Source organism: Pan troglodytes, chromosome 8 (genome assembly GCF_028858775.2).
Source record: "Pan troglodytes isolate AG18354 chromosome 8, NHGRI_mPanTro3-v2.0_pri, whole genome shotgun sequence".
Lineage (NCBI taxonomy): Eukaryota > Metazoa > Chordata > Mammalia > Primates > Hominidae > Pan > Pan troglodytes.
In genome coordinates, this window is record NC_072406.2 from 76182026 (window position 1) to 76195972 (window position 13947).

Genomic DNA, 13947 nt, shown 5'->3' on the forward strand with positions numbered 1-13947 from the left:
TCAGGGTGTGTGCATGTTGGTTTCTGCAGTGTTGGGGGTGACTTCCCCTCTGTGCTGGAGTGTCTGTTTCTTGGGGCCCTGGGTACTTTGTTGGCTCAAGTGCTGGAGTTATAGTTGTACCATTGAGTCTAGGTGGGGTCATGGTATTGCAGCCTTTGTTGGGGCATGATGAGGTGATGACAAGGCCCTAGGAATGTGAAGTTGCAAGATTATTGGACCCCGGGGAAGGATGTACTTTAGCATTGTCTCTGTTCTCAAAGTGGCATTGAGCAACTGGGGTCCCAAGGACTCAGAGATGGGGGCCTCACATGGGTTCCTTCTCTGGATCAATGCAGCCATGTGGACTCTAGGCATGGGGACTGTTGGGGATATCCCACTTACCTTTTCACTGCAATGGGGAGTCCTCGCCTCTGACCAATTTTTGGCTGGGTGCTTTGCTTTCCTCTCTGTGCTGCAACCCCAGGTTTCTGTGTTTCAGAAGGCTTATATCACTTCCTTGCTGAATTTCAGTGTTCTCCCTAAGACACTCTACTTGAAGTGAGTTTATTTAGTTGTTGTTTTAGTCATTCTTTTTGGAGAAAATTTGTGTTGGGCACCTGTACAGCTATGGATCTTATAAGAATTCTTATTAAGATGTAATGAAATAATAAAATTTTTGAGATCTGCTTCATGTTAATGCGAAGTGGTGGGAAAAACTGGGTGGATAAAGGTAAAATAAACTTGATCACATGATTCTTAGTAAACTGGGAGATGGGTAAATGGAGGTCATGATATTCTCTTTATTTTTGTATAGGTTTGAAATTTTACGTAATATAAGAAAGTGTGGTGAATAGATATATACTTATATGTTTTAAGTTAAAATCAACTTTTAAGGTTTGACAAATAAAAAGGAGTTTCAGATATTTATGTATGACCTTTGTGACACTCCATGCCTTTAGTCTAAGGACCGCAGCTAGAATCTTGCCCTCAGCAGAGAACAATGAGGCACGATATTGGTTTCCAGTCACCTTTCTTGTATTTTCTCTTAAAGATGATGACCACACTTGCCTTTTTCAAATATCGTGGCATTTCTTCTGTTTCCATATATGTAGATAGTCACACAGCCTCTGCCCTTTCTATTTGAAAATCTCAGCAGGTTTTTCTGTTCCTCACAGTTTGGCAATGGTGCTTCGAAGGAACGCACAAAACACCCTAAAAGATTCGGAGCAGATAGCAGTGGGGCATTGAATGAGATGGATTTAAAGAGCTAAGACAGTCAGTGGCTGTTATTTAGAGACCAGAAACAAATGTGAAAGTGGGAATTGAAAAAGAAGGAAGCAGAGACATTAGTAAAGCTGTTTAATGGGAAAAAAAGCCCAAAGTACATCGTAAAGGATAAAAATGTGGGCATTTATATCTTCATTAAGGAATTTATTAATTAGAGTTGAGTTGTTAACTAGTTTATAGTTCCCTGGGACTAGGACAAGCCTCTGAGAGGAGCCCAGGCAGAGAGCAGTCAGCCTGGATAATTATCATGGCTTGCCATGGGGCTTTCCTCCAGCCTGGTAAACAATTTAATATCTGGCAGGTAGATGAACAGGCCTGGGATGTGCTACCCATCAGGCAAGACTAATTCCCAGGCAGGAATCCTGGCCAGTTGCCAAAGTAGGCTCCTCCCTTCTTTTATTGGAAGTGAGAGAAGAGCTGAGTAGTCTTACCTGGCAATGGCCCAGGACCTCCATCTTCTCCTTTCCTGCTGTGTGCAATGATCATTCCCAGATCCAAGGTGCTCATATTGATTCTGTGCCTCTAGGCCAAGATGATACACCAGGCACCATGCTGCCTGCTCTATAACAGCAAAGAGTATTGTATGGTGTTTATGACAGTTAGAGGGGAGCCTCCGGCTCTGATCCACTTCTTTGTTTCTTACTTTTAGCTCTGTCTTCCACTGATGATCCCTTACTTACCCATTGGGCTTGATAATTTTATTTATTTTCATTGGCTCCTGAGTCTTCAGTCTTCCCTTAAGGAGGAGAAAGAACAGACCAGTAGTGGCCATGATGGTGATGTCAATGTGGAATGCTGCTAGGTAAAAAAATATAAGAGAAAGGTGAGAGCATGCTTGGAAATGGCAAGTTTATGTCCTACCTAAAGACAGTCAAATTACAGTTTCTAAATAATCCCTGGCCTGGGCAAATAAAATGTATCAGAGAATGGATTTGTTCTGTCAGTCTGCAGTTTGGAACTGCTGGCACTGACTGCCATTCTTGGGACCCATTCCATGTTTTTGTGGGAATGTTATTTGGGCCTACTCAGTCCTCAGGAGAGGGTATGAGTGGGACATCTGTGTTCATGTCTAGGTAGGGAGTGTCCTCCGATGAAGGTACACAGATTATCTACTCTCATCCTCATCCTGATAAATGCCAAGTGCCTGTGTGAGACAGTGCCTTTTCGGCCATATCAGCCTAATCTTTAATGGCAAAGAAAGAGAACCATAATTTTAGTGCCTAATCCCTGTCCCCTCCCTACACTTGTACTTACTCTCCCCTGGTTCTGAGTTTCTCCTCTTTGTCTGTGTAAGGTCTGCTGCTTTGGTACCTCCTGGTCTCTGGTAAGTGGTTAAATACACTAATCTACACAAAGGTGCTAATGGCTTAAAGTTGTACTAATTCCAGGAATTATTTCTATGGCTCATGGAAAGGTTAAGGCTTAATCCAAAGGAATCCTCTTTAATAGATTTCCACATATTTTAGCACAAGGGAAGTGAAGATATTTTGGGAACATTGTAGAAGTCATGTAGTGAATTCTTTTGATTGCCTTACTCAATTTACATTTTACTATCCTCTATGAAGAGGTTAAAAAGCTAAAAACTACATTTCCAACACCTTTTTATAAACAGGACTCTGGATATAAAATAGATTGTTCCAATTAGATGTTTTTGTTTTAAGATATACAAGGTGGGAGGGAGGTAGAAGCCCTTTTCCTGCTTCCTTCTTCTGTTTTTATTCATAAGCAAGGACGGGGGAATGTGAGTTGTTTGGCATCAGCATTCCAGTGTCTAAATTCCAGCTTCCCAAGTATTGAGAGGCCATCATGGCAGCAGTGTCATCTTGATTCTGCTCTCTAATTCTTGAGCTCCAGCTACACATGGGTATAATTTTGCATTTATGTCTCCAGCGGCAGCCTCAGAGGTGGGCCAGTTTTCTATTGTTTTGGCAGTCATTCCTGGAGGCCCATCTTAGAACATGTTCCTTTAGCCCTTCCATTAATTTTGTAAACTCCAAAATTCCCTGCAGTAAATCTTTTCCTGCTGAAAATACTTAGAGCTCTTTCTGTTTTCTGTATTGAACCTTAATGAATGTAGATCCTTCAAATGGTTAATATCATACTTAACTCCTGAAGTTAATTCTATTTCTTAAGTTTGAAGATGAAAAATAAGGGCACCTTTCACAGAGAAGACCATGCCAGTGTGGAAATGGAGTGCCACAAACTGTGGCATTGACTTGAGTCTGGCTCAGTAATCTAGTAATTTACTAGACCAGATGTTCCCTGCTATGAATGTCACTAATGTCTCACAGAAGGTTTAGGTCACTGCAGATTGTACTGGCAACCAGGGCTTTTTTTTTTTTTTTTTAAACAGCTCTCTTGGTGCTACAGATAGGGCTTTTTGGCAAGCAGATGAAGGTAGCCTAAATAGGTGATTGGTATGTATGTTTGTCATTGCCCTGGCCTTCCTTAATTGTTAAGATAGATCAGTGAGTAATGTAGTCATCTTTTCTAGTGGGGAATGCACTTTTGTATGGGAATGATTGAGCTGATAATGCAAGGTGAAAGTGTTGTTTTGTGTCAAAATATTCATTTCTCCCATAACTGTTGAGTAAACGTATCCATTAGTGTATGCATACAATTTCCCTTAATCCTCAGAGCATTCAAGCAGCAGGTAGACACTCCCTGCTGAGAAACATATTTGAGTGAGGTGAGCATTTTTAAAAGGCGCATGAAAGTATTCACCATCTGGGGAGGCCAGAATCATTCTCCCGTGTTCAGCATGAATTCAGGTGACTTCGGGAAATGGGGAGCAGTGATGTTGCTCTCAATTTTTGCTGCCTACTGATTTCAGCTTTCCTTGTAGCAGCTGGAACTGAAGAATCTCCTGAGCAAACAGTAGCTTAAAGGCAGAACATCTTGGAAAGTGGGAGATGACTCTGAAGTCTTTCAGACAAGGGATGTTCATAGGTAGCATCAGTTCTTATACCAGAGGCATCATTCTTTCTAAGATGGCCCTGTAACCTTTTTCGGTTTTCTGTAGAAATTGCTTTTTACATGTTTGGTTGCTACATAGCAAAATGGCCTTGCCTAATACAGAGAAAACATCCCACTCACTCTATACCTTTTTATTTATTTCATTTAAGTAACACTTAAGTAAATGATGATTACTATGTACCAAATATTAACTCAATTCTTATAACATTCTTTTGAGGTGGGTACTATTATTTCTCCCATTTTTTAGATGGTAAAGCCAAGGGACAGAGTGATCAAGTAACTTGTCCATGGGCACACAGCTAGTAAAGCAGGATTCAAAACCGTGTTGTGACTGCAGAGTCCCTGATCTGAACTGCTGTGCCATAGACTGCTCACCTTGCCTTCATCTCAGAGAGCTTGCCGTGTTGCCTTCTCTTTAAGTCCAGGGCTGCTGCATATTGTACAGATTGTTCACTAGCTGAGGAGGCCCAGTCAAGGGATGTGGGAGCTGAAGTCTAGCTTGTCTTCAGTTTACCAAACTCTGTGTTCTGGTACGCTGCTACTACCCAGAGACAGAGGAGTCTTTATCCAATTTGGACATAGGCCCTGTATGGGATAGCAGTGGCTCATACATTCTAAGGCTCCCTCCTCTACCTTCGTACTGGATCCTACCCCTTCCTGTCTCTTCTAATGCCTTGGGGCTTCCTTGACTTCTCAAGTGTGGACAAAAATTTGACCTGATGAATAACATGAAACTGTACCTCTTGATATCAGTTCATTATCTGCATAAAAGCCTTTAGGATACTTTGAAGCAGTTTTAGCGTCTCTTGCCTATACCACAGAACTAATATTTAAACTCTTTCAGTATCTTATAGCCTTTTTCTGAGAATCTTTAGAAGTGTGGTAGGTCCCTCTTAATTATAAAACTGCTCAAAAATGAAAAGCAAAGTCACCAAAAAGTTAAATTGAAGTATTCATTAAATCATGGAACCCAAATGCCTTTTATAGAATTGTTTGGGAATAGGGAAAGTATGTTTAAGTTGGATTTTAGGATATCTGGAGAGCTTTTCCGTCTAACCTAAGGGGTTGATAACATCAGAAGGAGCTGGGAAAGGACTGTGGTGCTGACCATGAGGTGGTGGCTGTTGGTATGACCTGGTCATCTGCTATGTTCACAGGCTGTGTTCACAGGCTGAAACACCTTTTCTGATTGGCCTCCTAACTCTGCTTTGCCAACCTCCAATTCATTCCTAATACAAACAGCCAGACTAATCTTCATGGAATGCAAATGTGATCATGATACTCCTTAAAATCCTTGAATGCCTTCTAATTGCTATTAGTATAAGATCCTTAACATGGCCTGGCCCCTGTCTAGTTCTCATTTGCATATTGACCTGTTCTCCTCCTTTTCACAGTGCTTTAGACCCTCTGGTGTCCTTTTAATTAGTTCTAATGTCCTAAGCTGTCTCCCATTATAGTTTCTTCATATGTGTTTTTTTTTTAATTTACCTAAAATGTTTTATTTCTCCTCACGTGGTTAACTGCCACACATCCTTTGATCGTTAACTTACACGTGACTTTCTTAGGAAAAAATATTAATGTACTGAAAGCATCATGTAGGTGTCCTTGATAGCACCAATTATAGATGAAAATAAAGTGTTTAACACCTCTCTTCCTGGGTAGACTGTAGCCTGTGTTAGTCAGGGGCCATGTTTGCCTTAGTTTTTTCTTCTGGTACCTAAGTATTGAATAAGTATTTGATGAATGAATCAATGGGTGAATAAACTCATTAATGAACTAAGAAGATTTAACTTCCATATGTGACTGTTTTCTTTCCCCACCTAGATTTCACATTTCGTGAAGGCAGGAGCCATATCTGTACTCATTTTCATAGGCCCTGAACTGACTAACCCAGAGCTTTGCAAATGGTGTGCCTCAATAAAGATTTGCTGGTTAATTAAGTAATCTGCCAAGCTCAGATGAATTAGTTAAGGTATGGAAAAATACGGAAAAGGTCAGGATGAAATATACTGGATCATTCTGATGAAAGAGTGCAGTCTGGTGTTTCAAAGTACAGTGAATGCTGGTCTCTGCTTATGTGTGATGATCAATTAGTAGATTGTGCCCCATGTTGAACCCTCTATTTTCAACCTGATTGATTGTTTAACTGCTGACTTTTGTCTCCACTAACAGTATTTGGTTAGCATAGGTAAAAGTCTTTGACCTGGGTTAGTAATAGCTGCTAATTGTATTTACTCTTTTGTTTCTGAGAGTAACTGGAATTTTTTCCCTCTGTTTGTTGATATGCCAAGGACTGTGTTTAACAGGTAGCTGATTAAACAGGTTGTGAAGAAGAAAACAAGATGTCTCAGGTTTTATCTTTTAATTTATTGATTTTGGATAGGGACTACTTTTCATGGCTACAGATCATACATGTTTTCTGCACAATTATCCATATCCAATTCTTCCTGTTGGAAGAGGGTAGGACAGAGTCCTGAGCCTCTTGTTCAGAGAGCACAATCAATCCTCCTATGCCTATTGATTCTGACCTAAATTTGTATTTTCTTTTCTGTCTTTTTTCCTTCCTTTCTACATTAAAATCTGCCCATGCTTGGAAGAAAGACAGAAGAGCTGCAAAACAATTGGAATGGATTTTGCATTTTGTCTTGCTCTATCTGAATTATCATCATCGTCCTCATTTTCATCATCATCCTGTAGTCCCTCCCATCTTGTAGCATATTACAATTCCAAAGCCCTTTCACGTATGTTTACCTCACATGCTTTCCCCCTTGGCCTCAGTTGTTGCTCAATTTATAGCTCAGGAATCTTGGGCTCCCAGAGGTAAAGTGACTTAGGTAAGGTTATATGGCTAGACAGTGAATAAAATTGGATATATTTGCCAGGAATCTTCTGATTAAAAGGAATAAAAATCAAATTTCAGTGAGCTGCCAGCTTAAGACAAAAAGAGTATATTGAAAAGAGTTTGGAGTTGTTTACAGAATGGAAGAAAGACATACAGAAGCCAGGTCAACTTTTGGAACTGGAGCCAAGAAACTTGAAGCCTACGGGAATTTCTCACACCTTCTCATGTCTGCCAATTTTGGGGTGTTGATATCATTGAGTCAAACTTCCCCAGGTAGTAGGGACGTGGTTATCAGTGGGGCTGCCATGTATGGTGTGCAGTGTACAAGTGTGTTCCATCCAAGTGTCACAAATCATACCACACTCAAAGATTTGTATGTTTATTATGATAAATTTCCAGCAGATGGCACTCAAGTGTTTTTTCTAACAAAAACACTTTGAGGAAGAGGCACATTTTTCTGTTTTGCACAAAGACTCCTTAAGGGGCACTGGAGATGCTGCTTTCCAACAGTTCTGAGGTTACATTCTTCCTAGTTATAACAAATGAGAAAGATAAACCTTCCCCAGAAGCTCCAGCAGAACGAACCTAGAAAATAACTCTGATGGACCTGGCTTGGGTCCTACCTTGGACCAATTTCTGTGTCTGAAGTGAGGCCCCAGACATCATAATCCACACGCACTTTTAGTTTCATATATAAAATTCTGACGGCTGCCTACAAAATGCAGTAGATCCATGTGTAATGACAAGTATAATCCCCCTTCTTCAAGACAGCTGTCCCAAACTATCATCCAACTACTGCATCCATTACCAGGTGCAAGGTCTTGGGTGATATGCATGCTATGGTTTGACTGTGTACCTTTCAAAGTTCAGGTGTTGTCAATGTGATGGTATTAAAAGGTGAGGCCTTTAAGAGGTGATTAGATCAGGAGGGCTCCTCCCCTCATAAATTGGATTCAGGTCCTCATAAAAGAGGTTTCACACAGCGTTCTGAGGAGCTTGTCCTCTGTCTTCTACCATGTGAAGACACAGCATTTCTTCCCTTTTGAGGATGCAGCAATAAGACACCATCTTGGAAAAAGAGACCAGACTCTCACCAGATGATAACCAGCTGCTGCCTTGACCTTGGACTTCTCACTCTCCGGAACTGTGAGAAACAAATTTCTATTGTTTATAAATTACCTAGTCTGTGGTATTTTGTTATTGTAGCACAAATGAACTAAGACAATGCCTGTCAGTCAGGTCAGATAGCCACTGGAGACTCTGAAATCTATGGGTGTTGGGGCTAACTTAACTGTTTCTAACCCATCCAAGATACAACAATACAGGAAAAACAGAATAGCTACACTCCAGAGAATATGTCATGGTCCACTCAATAGGACTGTATGCCATATTCATTTTTTAACTCTCTGTCATTTTTACTCTCTTTACTTTTAGGTCTTTGGCATTTTTTTTTTTATTTTTTAAAGACAAGATGTGGCTCTATCGCCTAGGTTGGGGTGCAGTGGCATGTTCTCATCACACTGCAACCTCTGCCTCCTGTGCTCACGCCATCCTCTCATCTCAGCCTCCCAAGTATCTGGGACTGCAGGCACGCACCACCATGCCGGGGTAATTTTTGTATTTTTTGTAGAGACGGGGTTTCTCCATGTTGGTCAGGCTGGTCTTGAACCCCTGAGCTCAAGCAATTCACCCATCTTGACCTCCCAAACTGCCCGACCATTTGCCCAATGGCCATTCAGCCTTTTGGCATTCTTTTCCTTGATTGTTTCCCTCCATGGCCACAACAGGTAGAGGGGCTGCCTCTGGAGGGTAATATTCTTTGAGAAGCCCCTTTGCTATCTTTGTGGTTACAGCGACCCAGGGGTTTACCTTAGAGATTGAATGCTTAAAGGCTTCTAATTTAGGAATTTCTCCAGCAAAATATCTCTTTTAAAGAGCTAGTTTGATTTCGATGTTTAATTCATTATGATGGGCTCTATTGGTTTATAGCCAACCAGAAATCTTATTGAGTCATAATATTTGACTCTGGACCTTGCCTTTGAAGGTTTTGTTTTTTAGAAACAAACCTATAGGACTTTGCCTGTCCTTCCATGGCCTCTCTAATAACTTCTTCCTTGGCCCCTGCCTCAGGGCAACTGAAGCAATAGGCTGAAATAAATCAGAGCTCATCTGCAATCAGGCTTCTGTCTACATCCCAATCATTTGTGCCTTATGATGAAAAAACTTACTATTCTTCCTTAGGAAGAGGTGCACAGCAGGAATTGTTTGGGAGAAGCCTGGGTGACCTGCCTTTCCCATTTCTGAGTCATTCCTTACTATCCCCTCTCCTTATCAGTGCAGTGACTTTACTGTGGGGCAAAGGGTTCATCTTTGATGGTTTTGCAGGCAGCATGGCTGTCTGACCCTCAGCAGCTTTGGATCACTAGCCAAAGGCAGAAAGTGCCTCTGTTTTAACAACACCACATATCTATTTATTTTCTCCTATCTGCTTTAAGAAATGCCAATTTGGATTGAGACTTATTTTCGTCTTGAAGGATCTTACTGAAGGCCATAAGAACTATCCAGCATGTCCTTATTTTTAAAATATTTTTATACCAAACCACCAAAATGTTATCATGGTCTGTCTGCAAAGATATAACAGGTAATGGTTAACACCTGCTTTGTTTTCCTTTAAGGAGGACTCTGCCTTCCCAGCTGGGAATGGAGGGATCTTGCATTTACCTCTACCTTATATCAACTAAGCCTATCCTACTTCTAAGAGTCTGCCATTTGCATTGCCCTACTTCTGGGTATTAATTTCTTTATTAGCCAGTCATTCTTGTGTTGCTAGTGACAGTGACTCAATTGTAACTAGCTTAAGAGTAATTATTGGAAAGACCCTGGGTAACTTACACAACACTTACAGGGAGAGGTGGCTCTGGAAAGGTCTATGACTGGAACTTGGGATTTGGGAATTGACTATTTCCTATTCCAGATCCTCTCTGGATGCTGGCTTCATTTGCTCTGACTCCTCCACATGGCTGCAGAAAGCTCTGGGTTACATCCTTATACCTCACAACCAAAGAAAAAGGAGGGATTCTTCTCTTCCTGCTCCATGAGGAAAATGCTGGAGAAGGGCTCTGATAAGCCTGGCTTGGATCAGTCATTGGACCTGAGGGGTGGGGTCCTGTAATTGGTTCAGCCTGGGCCACCTGCCTTCCCTTTAAGCCCCAGCTGGGGAGAGCTGGTGGACAGGCAGAAGGAAGCTACCACCCTAGGTACCTACTCACTAGGCTCTCAGCACAGAGCTCTGCCACCCCACCTTGCTGCCTTTGATATCGCTTAACTGACTTGCTGGCTTATTTTTCAGGTACTGAGAATTCTAATATCCTCTGTGTACTGTGATGATAGTTGCTGAATTCCTGGCTAGCATCATGTTTGTTCTTATGGGTGGTCAAAAATAAATACTCTGGTAGTTTTGAAACCATACCAGAGGAACCAAGGATGTCCTTTTAATAGCAAAAATAAAAACCGTTATCCATTATCCTCAAAGACAACCAACTTTTCTTTAAAATTACTGCCCCCCCCCTTTTTTTTTTCTGATGCCATCCTTCTGGCTTTGGGAGAACAGTCACGTTCTGCCCAGATTATGCTTTTGATGAATGTGGTCTCTGGATATTCAGCTGGGACGGTGATCTACAGAGACAGCAATTGAAATGGCCAATCACAGGAGCCACCAAATCACGCCTGAGTGCAGGTGTGTGATTAACAGCAGGTGCTGGAGATGTCAGAGCTGGCAAATTGGAGTCTTCCTTTCTCCTCACCTTAGCGATGCTTTAGATTTCCTTGGAACTGAAATTTCTGCAGGAAGACAAACTTTGTCACAAACAGCTGCTCACTGGATACTTAAAATAGGCTGCTTTGCAGTGGGAGTCACTTTTTAAAGGCATATCACCTGTCTTTCTAACTTCACTGTGAATCCCTTGGGTCCTTGGGACCAAGGACCTGAGTTTATATTTCTTTATATACCCACTCTTCCTAAAGGAGTTTTGTGTATGCAGAAGGTGTTTAGCCAGGGTTGGAGGGTTATTATGAAGGCAAGTCAAGAGGTGGAATGTTGGCACCATTGGCTTTAGAAAGTGGATAGAAAAGTCTCCCCAATCTCAGGTGAATGGAAAATTATGACTATGGAATAAGCATTGATCTAGGAGCCAGTAAGTATCTGGGTTCTGGTTCTATTTTGAATTCTGACTAAGTTTTTGAGCAAGAATAGTTGTTAAACATTTGAATGAGTGACTATTATGTGCTAGGAGCTGGGAGTAACAGTGCACCTGACAGACATTTCCATGAAGCTTTTATTTTAGTGGGAGAACACAGAATGCAAACAAGATGCTAAGCAAGATAATTATAGATAATCAGATATCCCATGAAGGAAGAGGGATATGATAGAGAGTAACTGAGGACACCTTTTAGGATAGGGAAGAAAGGGGTAAGATTGAATGAGAGTTAGGAATGTAGCCTCAGGATAAAACAGAGCTGAGTTTGAACCTCAACCTCTTCCACTTAGCAGCTGTGTGTCCTACGCAACATTATGTAATTCCTCTGAGTCTCAATCTTATCTAAAAAATGGGGCTATGCACTTACTTATAAAGTTGATATAAAGGTTAAACTTTAAAATACATGGAAAATTAATAGTAAGGACTTACTATGATGTATTTTGGCCAGTTTCCTCTGGGTTGTGACAAAATGGTTTTGAATGCCTTTTCTAGTTCTAAATTTCTGATTTTTGCGGCCCAATTTTCTTTTTCTTTAAAAATAAATAAGAAAAGGAAAAAAAAACCCCTTCTGATTACTTTCCAAGTTCCAAAGGCTTTCAGTGAAACAGAAGATGCGTAATTGTCATTTCTACTTAACTTTGCAATCTTCTGAGCTGAGTGTCTTTAAATAGGAAGAAGCAGCCATAAATCTTGCAAAGTTCAAAATCCATTACCTAGGGATATGGTTAATGTCTCCCAACTTGAAGTGTAATTATCTTTTTAAGAACAGAGCTGGCTAAAGAAAGCTTTGGTAGGTTTTTTTAAAAAATTCCAAAGCAACCATTAAATCAACAGTTATTCTAATTTAATTCATTGCATGTGGTCCCAGGTGTGGGTGTGACAAACCAAAGGATTTGTGGGATGAACAATCAGATTTTCCATCTCTCTACATTAACCAATGTGAGCAGAAGAGAATGAATGGCTTCTTACAACCAATAATTAAAGGACTCTGAGGCACGCATCACCCTCATCAGTGGCAGGGCTAAAATACCTAGTCCCAGTGGGCTGCAAGGCAGGCCACTGAAACTCTAGACAAAGAGGCAGACACCATGTGTTCTACTCCTGAACTTGCTACTTTCCTACTGTGTGAAACTGCATCCTATATCTCTAGCCTCTTGTAAATATTTTAGGCATCCTATATCTACAGATGTTATTTATGAAAAAATTCCACATAAGCTGAAATCTCTACCTTATAAAGCCTCTTCTTTCATTTCAAAGCATTATGCCAGAAGACCTTTGCTTACATGTTTATAGAAGGGAGAGCTTGTAAAAGAACTAATCTTACCTATCAGTATACTTCAGCTGGAAGTTAAAGGTGCCAAACACTCTTTGCTACTCCTGTATTTGAATGGTTGCCAGCTAAGAACAGACAATCTGAGACAGACAATCTGAGACATACGGGTTTGAAATGAAGCTTTATTAGCTGTCCAATAACTGCCCTTCCTCCATATAGTCTTGATGCAGTTGACTTAACTCTGTTGAAGGATATAACTTAGACCAGAAGCCCAAATGGAGCTTCCTACTCCTCCTACCCTCGACAAATTCAGGGCAGCTGGATGCAGATTGTGGCTGGTGTGATTTATCCACTTACCCAGTTACTGGCATGGAAGCTGGGGAATGGCAGATCTCACTGGCAAGGACAGCTCCCGGTGGGCCAACTGCATAGTGACAAAAAGGAAAGGAGAAGGAAGTGTTCCTGGATCAAACCGAGGGTAGGGCTGCTCACTCTCTTGGCTCAATAACGAGATGCAGATGAACTGGGGAAGAAGACAGTTTTTATTTCTGTAACTGGTTACAGGGAGAAGGCCTGGAAATTATTGCCAGACCAACTCAAAATTACAAAGTTTTCCAGAGCTTATATACCTTCTAAGCTATATGTCTACGTGTAAGTGTGCATTCATCTAAAGACATAAGTTATTAACTTCTTCCGATCTATAACTAAGGTCTGAGTCCTGAAGACCTTCCTCTGAAGCCTCAGTAAATTTACTCAATCTAAATGGGTCCAGGTGCCATGGGTGATTACCCTTATCTTGTCTCCTATTAAATCATGGAGGTTTGGGGAGTTCCTTCAGATCCCCAGTAAACTTGTTTATGGGGGCCTGGAGTTTCTTCAGACCCTGAATAAAACTTGTTTAATCCTAAATGGGTCCTGTTAAGAATTCCTTCGTTATCTTATCATGCTTCAAGGCCCAGGCAAAATTTTTGGTGGGCTTTTGTTACACTCCAGCCTTTATATGAGGGTGCTGGCTCTACCAGCTTTTAATATTTTACCTAACCACTCAGTCAGCGCTGAAACAGTTGTCATGGAGGCCTGCTTGGTCAGTTGTTAGTGAGACCTGGCCTGCCACAGAAGTGCTGTCATGAGAGAGATAGGGAGATAGGGTGGGGGTGGGGTGGGGAGAAAGAGAGAGAATTTCCTGCTCCTGCTTCAGAGCCACCTACCAGTCCAAGGAGTTTCTGATGGAAGAGAGATCCCATGTCTCTGCCTATAGGAAGAGTTAGCTCTTTAAAAACTGTCCATTTTCCTTCTTCCTCTCAGTTGACTTTTCTTTCTAGGTGTTTATACCT